This window comes from Hyperolius riggenbachi, chromosome 3 (assembly GCF_040937935.1).
Source record: "Hyperolius riggenbachi isolate aHypRig1 chromosome 3, aHypRig1.pri, whole genome shotgun sequence".
In the NCBI taxonomy this organism is placed as follows: Eukaryota; Metazoa; Chordata; class Amphibia; order Anura; family Hyperoliidae; genus Hyperolius; species Hyperolius riggenbachi.
This window is the reverse complement of record NC_090648.1, coordinates 372,682,270-372,698,284: the sequence shown is the minus strand read 5'-3', so window position 1 is coordinate 372,698,284 and position 16,015 is coordinate 372,682,270.

Below are 16,015 nucleotides of genomic sequence, written 5' to 3'. Positions count from 1 at the left end.
CTGCATTTTATTTGATAGCCCCATAGGACTATAATCGTACTTGCATTTGTCCGATGCGAGGACACATTATGGTCATAATGTGAAAGGACCCTAAAAGTTTAGCCTCATGTTGCTGGATGTTTAGTTGTTTCTAGTGTGAACTATTTATGTTTCTATGGTAGTTCCTAGGGATGGTCAATGAGATGCACATAATTTCTAGTTGATGTAGGATTATGCAAATTTTGTATGTAAATTTATGCAGCTTGAAAATTGACCAATAACATTTTACCTCAACAGGATTGATTGGTTTATTTTTAAACTGCATACATTTGCATATAATGTTTGCATCATGCTGCATCAACTCTAAATTATTTCATCTCATTGACCACCCCTAGTGGCAGGGGCATAGAAATAGGGGGTGCAGAGGTTGCAACCGCATCGGGGCCCTCCCTCAGCTGCAGTATTAGCTCTCTATTGGTCCTGTGCTCATAATAATCACTTCTATAGATACTATGAGTAGTGGTAATCATTAAAAAACTGTTCCACACCCCCTTCTTGCACCTCTGACACTGTAGTAGCCATTGGCAGGTTTTGGTGCACCTTATTAATTGTTATGTCTAGAGTGCTTAGGGGGCCCCAATGTACAACTTGCATAGGGGCCCACAGCTCCTTAGCTACGCCACGGCCTAGTGGTCCCCACTAATCACTGTTTTGCACTCTATACAGCGCCATTAAAGATGCTGACCTGTGTGTGTGTGTGTGTGTGTGTGTGTGTGTGTGTGTGTGTGTGTGTGTGTGTGTGTGTGTGTGTGTGTGTGTGTGTGTGTGTGTGTGTGTCCAAAAAACTAGAGACACCCTTTAATAACGAGATGGTCCACCTTTTGCTCTGATTACAGCCGGTATTCTTCTTGGCATGGACTCAGCAAGATGCTGATACCATTGCTGAGGAATGTTGGTCCATGCTGACATAATGGCAGCTCTAAGCTGGATCAGATTGGATGGTGGTGTTTCCAAGATTTGAAGTGATCTTTCGACTTTGTCCTACAAATGCTCAATAGATTGAGGTCAGGGGACTGAACTGGCCATGGAAGCAGGGTAAACTCTGATTGATGTTCCTCAAACCAATTTGAGACTGAACGAGCACGGTGGCAAGGTTCATTGTCGTAGTTCCCTGGTCCACAACAGGCATTTATTTCCTTTTTTTCTGTGATAGCAAAGACACTCTTGATGGTCTCCTGCTGCTAAAGCCCATCCTTTGTAAAGTCTGTCTTGTTGTGTATTGCAATATGCTTTTGTTATGTACCTTCATTGAGGTCAGCTGTAATTTGTTGTGTTTTTGCCATTCTGTTGTTGCGGACTTTGCGTGCTACTTGCCTTTCACCTCTCTCGTTCACCAGCCTTCTTCAACCAGAATAGTACTTATCGCTTTTCCTCAATTGCCACCCGAGATACTGTTGGGTGAAAAAATCCTAAAAGAGTTGTTATTTTACAGATGCTAGCACTAGCTCTTTTTCTGATACGATCATCCCTCATTCAAAGTCACTGAAATCTTTTATATGTATCTCATAATAATAATAAAATTTTCCCTAAGAGAAAAAAAGGCTTCTGAATTTTAATACTGAAAAAAGTAATCCCAGAAGTTAACAAAGAAGAAATCTAGGCACACTTTCTCAGAAGTGGGTTGTAGAAATAAAAACACACAGTGCTAACATGAAAACAGAAAAGCTATTAGGCACATGCCCTTTATTAAACCAATAGAGAGTTGGCAATGAAATATGTTTTAAGCCAACGCCAATCTCCTTCCATGGATGTAGTAAGATATATTATCAGATATGGTAAAACATCACGCCCTTTTATGCTAAGCATCGTCCACATCAGTGCCTAAAATGAGCCATGCTCATCGTTCATATAATTCATAACCTATTTGTAAGTCGTTGCTGTAAATGGTCCATATGAGTGAAGCTTTCCGTCACAGTTCATTGCATAAATCTATGAGCAGCAGAGCCTGCTTGGGGAATTGCAGTTACTGCAGGTTAAATGGTTCCCTTTCATAGGATAGCAAGGAGTTGGTCTCCAGGCGGAGGAGGCAATGGGCTGACAATGCTTCTCTTTGGAGCTCAGCCTTGACAGCCCCCCACAGAATCATAAAAGCCTGGTGTTGACTTCGCTCTCCAATAAATGTTAATTTGTTAGGTCTGCTCTGTTGGTTTATTCTCTAATGGCCTGACACCGTGCAGTATGTGCATCTAAGGTAATATTGTCAAACTGGGTAATATTGTCAGACTGGTGCTTCTGAAAATGTTATGTGAGTAGAGTGTGAATAAGGGGGGGTCTGAATCCTATAAAAGATGCTGAGGATTTTTCTCTGAGTAAGGTTAGCTATACATTTCGCCATGTGACCAAAAGGTAGATCCCTCTCATATCATAATCTGATCGTTGAGGAATCTATTACACACACTGCACACAGCTTCTTAATAGATTTCAGCATGAAAAATATAACTGCTGGGTTGTACTGTTTGATGCAGTGCAACGCTATGGGCCATTTATTTGCCACAGATGGATATCTTCCGCCTGATGTGATCAACTAATGTGATTGAATTTGGCCAAAAATCGATCTAATGATCAATAGAGCCTGCATGTGGGGACATCAATTTCTAGCAATAATCAAATCAGCCATAAATCGAACAGGAAACAGTGATAAAGCAGGGATCACACTTGTACAGTTTGGAATTTTCAATTCAACCATTTCAATTTTCAACCTGCACTACTTTCTCACACAGCGCATGCGATTCTGCATTGAAATCACTGGCTACTGTAAAAAATAAAAAAGTAACAACACACTCAAGAAGGCTATATCATGTGGAGACTCATCTACGGTTCCAACAGACAAAAGTATGACCCCTGCCTTAACAGATACATGAGCTGAAAAGATATACTTACCTGGGGCTTCCTCCAGCCCCTAGAAGCCTCTGTGTCCCAGTCCCTGACCACATTTCCACTGTCTGCCACTCTTCTGGGCTCCCCCATGCTGCCTACTGAACCTGTGCACAATGCTCCCGTCCACAGGGGCACAAACAGCGTGTACATGCGCAGAAGCCGCAGGCCGGGTCAGTGGTCGCTATGGAGGGGACTCCAGAAGGGTGACAGGTGGCACAACTGCGGTGAGGGACACAGAGGCTTCCAGGGGCTAGAGGAAGCCCCAGGTAAGCAAATCAGCAGTAAGTAAATCAGCTCCTGTATCCTTTAAGGTGCATACACACTTCTGACTGATGTTGCCCATTCTCTCAGGCAACATTGCTGGGCTGATGCTGTCAAACACTAATGGACTACTGTAGGGGGCTCGGGAGAAAAAAAGAGTTGAACTTACATGGGGCTTCTAATGGTCCCCCACAGACGTCCTGTGCCCGCGCAGCCAGTAGTGTTGGGCGAACACCTGGATGTTCGGGTTCGGGCCGAACAGGCCAAACATGGGCCAGATGTTCGGCATGTTCGGCCCGAACCCCGAACTCAATGGAAGTCAATGGGACCCCCGAACATGCCCATTTTGGGGGCCCTATGGGGTCGCAGGCATAAGGGGGGAGCATGCCCCGATCGCGGGGGGGGGGTCAGAAATTCCCCCCACCTCCTCCGCTAGCGCTCCCCCCTCTGCCCGCTTCCCCATAAAAAAAGTTTAATGCAAGTTAAATAGTACCGGTGGCTGGCAGTGGAGTGAGGAGGAGGAGTCCGAGTAGGAGAGTGACGCATTGAGGCCGGGCAGCGGGCGGTTCAGCGGTAGTACCCTTGTGGTACTTCCGCCCTTTCTCTGACCTCACGTCCTCTACGTGATGACGCATACGAGGGTACTCCAGTGCCAGCCACCGGTACTATTTAGTTGCATTAAACTTTTTTTATGGGGAAGTGGGCAGAGGGGGAGCGCTAGCGGAGGGGGTGGGGGGAATTTCCGACCCCCCCCCTCGCGATCGGGGCATGCTCCCCCCTTATGCCTGCGACCCCATAGGGGGGCCGTATTCGGCCGAACAGGGCCCTGTTCGGCCGAACAGGGGGCCCTGTTCGGCCGGCCATTGAGCAGTTCGGGCGAACCCGAACAGTTTGGCCGAACACCATTAGGTGTTCGGCCGAACTCGAACATCACCCGAACAGGGTGATGTTCTGCAGAACCCGAACAGTGGCGAACACTGTTTGCCCAACACTAGCAGCCAGTCACCGATGCTCCGGTTCTTGCCACCGGTTCACTTCCGGAATCTGCCGTTACTGGGAACATACTGCACAGGCGCAGTACAGTCTGCGCCTGTGCAGTACGCTTCTGATGTCGTCAGCAGGAGTAAGGACGCAGCCGTACAAGCACAGTGGGTTTGCAACTTTAAAAGTCGGAGATTCCGAAAGTGAACCAGCGGTAGGGACCGGAGCATTGGTGAGTGACTGCGCGGGCACAGGATGTCTGCAGGGGACCATTAGAAGCCCCAGGTAATTTCAGCTTTTTTTTTTTTCCCGTGCTCCCTACAGTAGTCTTTTAAGTCAGTTGTACAGCTGATGTGACGACATCTACTGTTGCTATTGGGGGGTGGGACGGAGGGCCGACACAGCGGGCACGTGCATGATGCTACATGAGGGTCGGGGGAGCAGTAGAATCGGTCATTAGTCAGTCAAGTTGATCCACCTGGCAGATCATATGCAGGGCGATGATCAGGGTTACTGAACACATGCCTTATGTGCAGAGTTGTTTTCGGCCGTCTCAGCCAACTTTAATCATGCATGTGTACATACCTTTATTGTTTGGGCACCTAATATACAGAGTTTATGGCCACCTTTGTGTACTATTTAAAGGGACCTGAACTCAGACCTCCTCTCTGCTCTAAAAGATACACAACAGAATAATAACCTTTAAGCCAGGGGCGTAACTAAAAGTCACTGGGCCCCCCTGCAAAACTTTGGATGCCCCACCCCTCCCCAGCTGTCATTGTTGGAGGAGGGGAGCGCTAGGGGTAGCCTGAGGTGAGGGGGGAGGGGGGTGTCATTACTGTTTGTGCCTGCTACTTTCAGTTCCTGTGCTGAGCCCAATCCTGCCCCTAAAAATGGCCCTGGAAGGCCCCAGAGCCAAGGGCCCCCCTCAGGCTTCTCCCCTTAAGGGCCCCCCTGCAGCTGCATCCCTTGCAGGGGCTATTACGCCCCTGCTTTAAGCTGCTTTCACAGTGGGACGTTACAGGCGCACATTCGTGCAGCCTGTTACACAGCCCAACTCACAGCAATGTAAAATCAATGGGCTGTTCACAGTGCCCACGTTGCAGTACAGGGTAACACTACACGTTCAAATAAAGTGCAGCATGCTGTGCGTTATACGGATTTTAGCCGCGTTAGACTGTGTGCACATGCTCAGTAATGTTGTTTTTTTTTTAATTTTTGGGCCGGAGAGGGGGAGGGGAGAGTCCGCTATTGCGGCCAGCCACAAAGCTAATTAATATGCACTGCACTACAATGTTTACTTCCTGGAGCGGCCGGTTATTGGCTAGCGGGACCACGTGATGCGGAGTGTTCCAATCATGTGGCCTCCGCAGTCTGTAGGACAAAAAAATGCGCACCAAGATCCGCATAACGCGGCTCTATGTAGCATCCTCCTATTACCACCATCATGCGTTGCGTTAGGGGACGTTATGCGACCTTAACGTCCCCTAAAATGCAACGTCCAAATGTGAAAGAGCCCTTAAACAAAAAACATGTATTTGTTGCAGCTCATACAAATCCTATAATAAATTTGCATAGTCTACTTTCTGATTCATGGAAGCAGACATATTTTATACATCCTGTACTTTCAAATGGCTTCTCTGCCATAGGCAGTCATGTGACACATGGGAGGATCAAATTACAACTAGTGATTAGACACAAATAAGCAGGCTAAACTCTTTAAATACATGCAGGGTGAGGGTGCATTTTTCTACGTTTTCATTCTGTCCTGTGCAAGAGTTCAGGTCCACTTGACTTTAAAGATTGGCCACACGTCGATTCCCCACAGCCATACAGCCTGAGCACAAATACATTCATGCTCATAGAAAACGGTGTCAGATTGTATCAGTGAGAACACAGAAGTTGTCATTTTCCACACTGACAGCCTACATATGAGAGAGCCCCTCCAGGCACGGGAGGATCGCTGGGAAAATGCCTTGTTCTCTCCATTGAGCTGTCATCATGACCCACAACCGATTTACTCCCCTTCCCCAACATGTCATCTAAGTGCATCATTACTAAACCTAATGCTAGCAGTCACAGCGCGCTGCCAGTGAGCTCATAATGGGGCTCTTGATGGCGGTGGCTGTGCCGACATGTTGCTGGGAAAATGAAGAAAGAATGTTTTTTGCGGATTAAAAGCTTTTAATCATATGTATTGCTAATCATGCCAGAGAATGGGGCTGATTGTGGATCTGGAGAGGCAGGGGGGAAATGCATGTCTTTTTTTCAGCTCTAATTGAGATGATGAGAGGCATTTCAGGAGTGGTTAAGTTACAAAACCACAAAATACAAACAGTATGTTTAGAGGGTAATGTGAATTGGAGCGGGGACGCAGCAGTCTCGTGTATAATGTCAGTCTCCTCCGAATCCTGCAGACTGGCGAGGAGGAACCGCACACAGGACACACATCAAAGGAGGCAAATGGAAAACATGTATCCAACAGCGCTGCGATGATTGCCATGGCTCTACTCCCTCTCTGTATACACATCCCTGCACCAGGGCCGGTCCTGGACTTTCTGCTGCCTGAGGCAAAGATCGTGAAGGCGCCCCCCTCCCCCGGTCGACAACGGCCGGCGGCAGCCAGCCAAGCTCATCATCATAGTCACGGTCACGACGGCGGCACTCAGTGACTGACCGTGTCCGTGACAATCAGGCAGGGCAGCAGAGCGGGCGGCAGCCGCCGCCATCAGCAGGCTTAGGCAGCGCTGCGTCACAGCCTTGGAGGAGACAGGAGAGGCCACAGAGCTCGGAGTCGTCGGACTCGGAGGCCGGGCCCGGCGGCATCATAGGTGGCACGTGGCAGCAGAACTGGCGGGCGGGCGGTGCACAGCTTAATGGGTGGCGGGTCCCAGCCAGAACACAGTCCGGGCGGACTAGTTCTCAGCGGAGGGTCACTCACCGTGTGTGCAGTGCAGGCACGGGGCCGGAGACGGGGTCGGGCACCAAAGGAGCAGCCGGACTTCACTGCAGAGTCTGCACTGCAGCCTGCACTCTCTCTCCTCTCCGCAGTCACACTTCCTCTTTATGTCTGGTGCCGCCCCTCCACTTCCTGCCGCCTGAGGAACCTGCCTCACCCCGCCTCATGGGCGGGCCGGCCCTGCCCTGCACTCATACAGACAGACACATCCCTGCACTCATACAGACAGACACATCCCTGCACCCATACAGACGGACATATCCCTGCACTCATACAGACAGACACATCCCTGCACTCACACAGACAGACACATCCCTGCACTCATACAGACAGACACATCCCTGCACTCATACAGACAGACAAACACATCCCTGCACTCATACAGACAGACAGACACATCCCTGCACTCATACAGACAGACACATCCCTGCACTCATACAGACAAACACATCCCTGCACTCATACAGACAAACACATCCCTGCACTCATACAGGCAGAAATACATAAAGACAGACAGACAAACACATACATCCATTCCCTGCACTCATATGTACAGACAGATCCCAGCACTCATAGAGAGAGGGGGGGAGAGAGAGAGGGGGGGGGAGGGAGAGAGAGAGAGAGAGAGAGAGAGAGAGAGAGATTGTTTTCGTGGGGGGGGGGGGGGGGGGTTGTGTGTGTCTTTCAATATTTAACTAGATAGATATAATTACTTGCCATTTATATCCGCTCTCTGTGTAAAGAACAAGTTGTGTACGCAGATTGAATATTGTCTGCCTCGCTTTACGGCATCTAATGTTCTAGTGATCATGACTGCAATAATCAAGGCTCCTGATTTGGTGATGCTGACTGATGTTTTCAATATCAATAGACCATGCTTCAATTCATTTCTCCCAGGAGGTTTTTTGTTTTCCTTTCACGTACCGTCAATAAGATAGGCTTCCAGTCACTAAAAACAAGCTTACCACATTTCCCACTAGTCGGCCAAAGCTTGATACGACTTTTCGTCACTACTGTTTTGTACTCTTTCACTTGATATGTTCTGAAAATAAGGTGAGAAAACACGTCCTGTGAGAGCCCAGGAGGAGAGCTACCTGCTACCTAGGATGCTACTGTGGATTCTTACTTATCCTACTTCCACAGCACATAGAGAGCAGCAAAAAGAATTGCTCCAGATATTTTACAGCTCATTAGTTTAGGGCAATTCTTTACCTGGTTTATTTTCCTTAGCTTTGAAATGTTTGTATATATATATATATATTCAATATCGAGTAAGAAAGAGAGATTTGGCTTGATAAAGAGAGTTGTGTGAAATCTGCCCCCAGCGGTGTACGATATTCATGTACTGATATGATAACTAGCTGATCTCCCCACAGCCATACAACCCTGAAATATGCAGCGCGGCAAAGATACGTGACAGCACTGTTTTTCTACCGTTTTCTTGTTATGCTTCTGTATATTTTAAAAGTTTGTATATATACTGTTTTGTTTTATTTTTGTCTAAAAAAAAGAAGAAAAAAACCACCAGCTCTTTTTTTTCTGAAAGCTGACACCTGATTGGTGGATTGGCTTAAGAATTCTGCTCTGTGCTGTATTATTTGGAATACGAGGTTCAGACTTGGTTTACAACTGTTATACTTTATACTAAATATACAATATATACATCCTACAGCTCAGGAGAAACCTACTGATCCAGACAAGACACTAGTTTATACTATGTAATTATTTACTAAAAGAAATAAAAATCCCGGAGGAATTACATGTTAAAATAGGGCACATAGCTACCTTTCATCAGAAGAACATTCATATATCCATATATATAATATTTTTTGTTATTCTGCAGCCCATCAGAGAACAATGGAGATCTTTAACGTCTGTACTTCTTTTGCAGAGTATAGTTGACCGCTTTTTATTAAAGTTCCCTTTCCAGTAAACGGCTGTATTCTAAACATCCAACCAGATAACCTTTTCTCCATTTCGTCTTGGTTACGATATGTCCCCCCTAATTACTAAACAAAACAAAAAGGCATGAAGCTACAACCAGCTTACCTAAAGGGAAACTCACTTTTTTTCTTCAAATGAGATCAATATTTATATCATTGGCTCTTTTAGTTTACCATTTTTGTTTTATTTTATTTATTATCAATTTATCCATTTTTTTTGCAACTGTTCTGCTAATATAGTGTCAACTGGCAGTATCAGGGTTTGCTTTTGGTCACTGGGTTAATGCAGGTGAGATTATATATATATATATATATATATATATATATATATATATATATATATATATATATATATATATATATATATATATATATATATATATATGCCAGGCCACATACATTGAGATGCAATTAGTTATCATTTCAATAAAATTACCACAACCATTCATTAAAAAACTAAATGAAGGTGCCCGAATATGATCTCTATGGACTGGTGAATGTTTTGGGACTATTTAAACTGAACCTGAATTGATTATCTGGAATATTTTCAGTCATGCTATTTGATTCTGGGCAATTTATTAATGGCTAGATTTTAAAATCATGCTTTTAAAAGGCCTTTTGAAAAATCATGAAAGTCGTGATGACCTGTACACAGTGCATTGCGTTTTTAGAAAAATGCAATCACAGTGACTGCTGTGCTTTTTAAGCGGTTGCTATTCGAGGCATAGGATATACACAATGCATGTGATTTTCTATGCGTTTTTTAGGTAAACGAAACCGGAAAAAGGTAGCCTCAGCAAAATCCAAATTTCATCACCAGAGCACAAAAATCCCAAGTGGAATTTTGATTGAGGCTCTGTTCACAGTGGTCAGCAGGGATGGGCTTTCGAGTAGTAACCTACTCGAATTTGAAATTCGAATTAAACCTAATGACTTCACCTGTGACCGTAGGATGGGGGGGGGGGGGGTGTGTTAGAGTACCTAGGAGTCTTCAGGACGTCTACGTTCCATTGCGCGATAAACGTAATGAAAGCCGCGTTGCATTACTCACTACCGGACTTCCTCTTTTAAGCCGGAAGTGCGGAAGTGATTGGTGGAACGCAGCTTTCATTATGCCTATCGCGCAATGGAACACAGACGTCCTGAAGACTCCTAGGTACGCTAACCCCCCTATCCCGCGGTCACGGGTGAAGTCATTAGGCTTCATTTGAATTTCAAATTCGAGTAGGTTACTGCTGGTCATTGCAGAATAATTCTGCATGTCAACTCACTGCCCATACAGTTCTATCAGGCTGTTCACAGTACTGCGTTGTGACTGACTGTGTTATTCTAACTAACTAGCTTTGCATTAAAGTCTATGTCTAGTCTCTATTGCATTTTGCAGTTATTATAACGCATGCGTTATGCAACTGACCACTGTGAACCTAGTCTAAAAAAAGACAATGCATTGCACTGTGTTTGCGATTGCGCTTGGCGATTTTCAGTGTGTACGGGCCATTAGTCTTACTTGCACTAACTCCAGATACTGACATGTCCAATAATGACTGTACTTCTTGTATCCCCCTCCCAACATTTCAAGCCTTGTGGGCTGGCTGCTCTTTTTACTACCATAGTCACTGATCTCAGGTTTTGAGCATTCATTATTTAATGTGCAGTGGCACATTTAAAACATTACTAAGCGCAATAAAAAAAAAATGAAATTGGTATGGCTACTGTTAGGCTAAGGTCACTTTATGGGTGTTGGGTGCCAGCAGTACTTCAACACAGGCATTACACATTCTGCATGTTATACCTTGCACATTATTTCTCGTGATATTAAATATTATGTAACATGCTTGTTATTGCATAAGTTCTCCACAAATGCACCATAGAAAGTGTGTGTTGGTTGAGCAATGAGGTTGTTTCAAAGCAGAGCTGTGCACATGCCCATACTATTGTTTGAGTGAATACATGTTTACCCTGCAAATAATTGGATGTCTGAAGTAATCAATGGACCATTTACTGCTCCTCATACTAAAGGCCTTTATACACACTAGATTAAAGTCATCTGTGGTGGCCGATAGCGACCACCTCTGCTGATAATCCGGAGTGTGCACATCAGCCCCCGATCGATATTCTGGCTAGCTATGTTGCCATCCCCCCGCCATTCCCTCCCCCCACCGTATTACAACAGAATGAGTTGTTAGCCTGCAGACTAGCTTGCATGTCTGTACAGCCTCAGCCCAGCAATAATGCCTGAGGGTTTGGGTCCTGATCTCCGTCAGGTGGCCTCCATCTAGTGTTTGTATTGGTCTTAAGGCTACATTCACACTATGGGCCCAATCCAATTAACTTTTTCTCCAAGTTTACTCCTTAGTGATATTTTTACATTTTATCAATAAAACACCTTTAAAGAGACTCCGTAACAAAAATTGCATCCTGTTTTTTATCATCCTACAAGTTCCAAAAGCTATTCAAATGTGTTCTGGCTTACTGCAGCACTTTCTGCTATCACAGTCTCTGTAATAAATCAATGTATCTTTCCCTTGTCAGACTTGTCGGCCTGTGTCTGGAAGGCTGCCAAGTTCTTCAGTGTTGTGGTTCTGCTATGAATTCCCCCTTCCAGGCCCCTCTATGCACACTGCCTGTGTATTATTTAGATTAGAGCAGCTTCTCTCTTATCTTTTACAAGCTGGATAAATCGTCCTCTGAGCTGGCTGGGCTTTCACATACTGAAGAATTACAGAGAAGGGCAAAGCTGTTTGCAGGAGAAAAAAGAGCAGCCTGAAACTTCAGTGCATGAGAACTGCAGGGGAAAGAAACACACAAATGATCTCTTGAGATTCAAAAGGAAGGCTGTATACAGCCTGCTTGTGTATGGTTGTATTTTCTATGTGTGGACATACAGTACATCAACATACTTCCTGTTTTGGTGGCCATTTTGTTTGTTTATAAACAAACTTTTTAAAACTGTTTTTAACCACTTTTAATGCGGCGAGGAGCAGCGAAATTGTGACAGAGGGTAATAGGAGATGTCCCCTAACGCACTGGTATGTTTACTTTTGTGCGATTTTAACAATACAGATTCTCTTTAAGCTATTAGCAATCAAGAATATACTCAGAATAGTTTTGACAGCACTCTTTCACTTTTTAGTACTTTTCCATTACAGAGTGCTGAAAAGTTATTTTAGACAGAAGATGAAAAATGTTTTAGGAGAAGAAGTGAATTGGATTGGGCCCAATGTGTGTTGCAGTATAACGTAATTGCTAACCGCATAGCAATGCACTGCAATGATTGCTCCATCAGTGCATTCATATTGTCTTGTAGAGCCTACAGTACATCATGTTCAGTGTCTACTAGTGCACAGAATAAGAGCTGTGTGCTACTATACACTGTGCACTTTTGTCCATTTTTTTAATTTTAAATAGCTGGTGACGTGGTCCCGTGCGTGTAACACACACAATGCTGTGAACCACCAAAATTGAAATCCATATCCATGTGCTGCATGTGCATTGCAATAGATCCAAATGTAAACTTAGACTCAGTAAAGTTAGGGGCCCAGAAGAGGATTAAGATGAAATGGGGCCATAGGCAAGAAAGCAGTTTTTGCACCCTGTTGATGGTCACCTGGCTTTTTTTTTTAGTAAGATTTGGTTGAGTGACTCCTAAAATCCACTAGACCCCTAGAGCTTATCCAGGCCTAAGGCAACTTCCTAGGTTTGCCTTGTGGATGATCCGGCTTTGTAAGGGTCCATTCACATGACCAGTTACCCTGACAGTATAGTGATGCCGGCAAAAGATGGAGCCTTAAGCCGCCAGCAATAGTTTGCAGCCAAATAGCATCTTTCCTGAGTCCATGGCAACCTGGAGGGGAAATAGTACTTAACGCCGCCAGGGAATTTGCAATAGCAGGTGAGCCATTTTTCAGCTTCACCCTGCACCCTTTTTGGATGCATGCCTGGGGGTATGCTAGAAAGTATCAATAGAGATTAACTACTTCCTAGGTTCACAGTGACCATTGCTGTAGCAGCAGGAATGCAATGCAACAGATTGGGAAAGTGTCGGGAGTCGGGACACATTGGCCTCAATTCACTAGGTTTATCTCCTGTCTTTAATAACGTTTCTATAGTTATAACCATGGTGATGAGGCATGTAGTATTCAGGAAACATTTTACCTCAGGCAAACCTAACGTTAACTCTTCTGTCTTTAAGTTAACTCTTCAATCCTTAAAATAACTCCAGAATTCTAAAATTAAAGACAGGCTGTTAATTAACTGCGTGTGAAAATAACTACTACAGAGGAGGTGGCTTAACTACAGAGGAGGTAACTTAAAGTGAACCTCCGGACTAAAAATCTACTCAGCAGAACTGAAAAGGCTTGTGTTTCTTTAACAGTTTCACAGCATCAGAACTTTGTTTTTCTTACCAAAGCATCATTTTTAGCTGCATTTTTAGCAAAGCTCCACCCATCAAAGAAAACTGCCCGGGCTTTTTTCCTTGATGCTGTGCAGAGCATGATGGGATTTCCTATGGTGTTATTCACATTGCCTAGCAACTGGGAGTGGTGATCAGCACACAGAACAGTTGGAACTGTGTCTCATGCTCCCTGTCACCTCCTTTCAACCAAAAAGATGGCTGCTCTCATGAAATCAAACATTTGCCTGTTCTTTTAAAACAGGGTGGGTAAGAGATTATATTACTTATCTATTTTAATGAACATAACTAATGTAACTTAATGACAGTATGTTTGTTTAGGCTGAAGTTCCTTCAGGAATGAAGAGATAAGATAACTCTCACTGTGTGGTGGCAAGTTATCTCTTGCCTTATTATCTCCAGCATGATCTCAGTGAATTGAGGCCATTATCCGCACATAACATCGCATACAGTAAATGAAATGTGTGCTTCACTGTCACCACACGTCTTGCTGTATACCATTACACTACACCGTGAATAGCACATAGGTGGTGCATTGCAGTAAGCCACATTAAAGTGGTCATTATGCCGCACTACTATGAATGTAGCCTAAGGGGTGGTTGTATGCATCTGAGCGGCATTTAGGGCCTGCTTAGACTTTTTCATTGCTTTTGCAATGCATGTGACTGTGCATTATATGGAAACACAGCAACTGTTCATTGCAGTGCTGGCCCTATTCAATAACACTGAATTAGACAGTGCTGAGTCACACATACCCCGTGTCAGACAGTGTGGTATATAATGTGCTATCCAAAGTCCTTGTGTTTTGTAAGCTGGTACACCTCATGCTGAGTCTGCTGACACTTCTATTACCATTTCTTTTCTACTAATAGCTGCAATACTGAACCGAAATGTCTGCCCATACATGCAATACCCAATGGTCCCATAGCCACTGATTTTCAGAGCAGTAGCTATGACTATTTAATGCTTTGGTAAAACAACCACTGCACTTGTAGTGTGCCAAGGCTCTAATGCTGGGAATACACCATACAATTTTGTGTTAGATAGATGGTTCGAAAGATAATTTCCGACATGTCCGATCTTACTTTTGATCATTTTTCTGATTGCTTTCTCATAGAAGTGAATGGAAATAGATAAGATAACAGAATCAAGTCGAAAATCAGACGGAAAATTGACCGAAAAACGCATCGTGTGTACCCAGCACGGGCCATGTAACTTGAGAGGCATAGTTACTGTTAGACATACCTTGGCTACCAAAATGCTAATCCTTTTTTCATATTCAATGCGGAGGACTACTCCAACAAAAAAAAAGTAAGGAGTTCAAATCTGACAGGTTTTTAACTAGTCCATCTCCTCATGGGGGATCCTCAAAGTTTTTTTTTGTTTTTCTTTTGTAGTTTTCAAAAGCTTTTCCTGAATGGCAGTTTAACTGCCATAATAGTAAGATACCAGCCAGCCTCCCTATATGTTTGCACACTATTTTGGCAGTTAGACTTAACTATTGCCATTCATTGAAACCAAAGAAATCTATGAGAATACCCCATGAGGTGATGGACTAGTCCAAAACCTGTTGGTTCTAATGAGATTTAGTTCTTAACAACTCCATGGTGTAGTATTACCAGCAGCCATTGTAGTTGTGAGCATTGTGTAACACTCGCAGTACAATGCAGTCTTAATCATACTCTGCATGCTAAGACGCACACCATTTTCATAGGCTAAACAATTGCTATGTAGCATGCTCATTTTTGCATGTGGTGTCTACAAACACACTGTAGAAAATGTGTTATGATTGCATAAACCATTACAATGCAGAAATGTGAATATACTTATCTAAAACTGTATGGGTATTGCATTCACATATGGCAATGCAACACAACTCATAGGACCTGATGCACAAACCTACAGTAATATTGCTGTGTGCAGGCAGCACACAGCAATATTAGCAGTACTAACGCCAGCAGTACGCTCCGGTCCACGTAGTGGTGATTGACAAAGCCGCTCACGTAAGCCCAGAACAGGCCGACCTCTAGGTCGACCTGATGTCATCGCTGGGGACCGGGAGGCAGTGGCTGCGAACGGCTGACTGCAGAGCTGCCACAAGGGACATGCTGGGAGCTTGACGAAGTCCCGGGTAAGCAGCACTTATTTTCATTTATTATGCCTGATAATTCCTTTAACATGCATTACCATAGCAATGCTCATGACCACGGGTCACGCTAATTGCAATGCACAAAGAGGTGCTACTATATTGGGCAAGACAAAACAAATAACGTTTATATTGCTCTTTTCTTCTGGCGGACTCAAACGCCAGAGATGCAGCCACTGGGGCGTGCTCAGTAGGCAGTAGCAGTGTTAGGGAGCCTTGCCCAAGGTCTCCTTACTGAATGAGTGCAGGTTTACTAAACAGGAAGAAGCAAGATTTGAACACTGGTCTCCTGTGTCAGAGGCAGAGCCCTTAACAAGTACGCTATCCAGCAAAAGCCGCAACAGGTCAGTGTGAAGGTTGCCCTTATAGATCAACAATATTACTACAGAGATCAT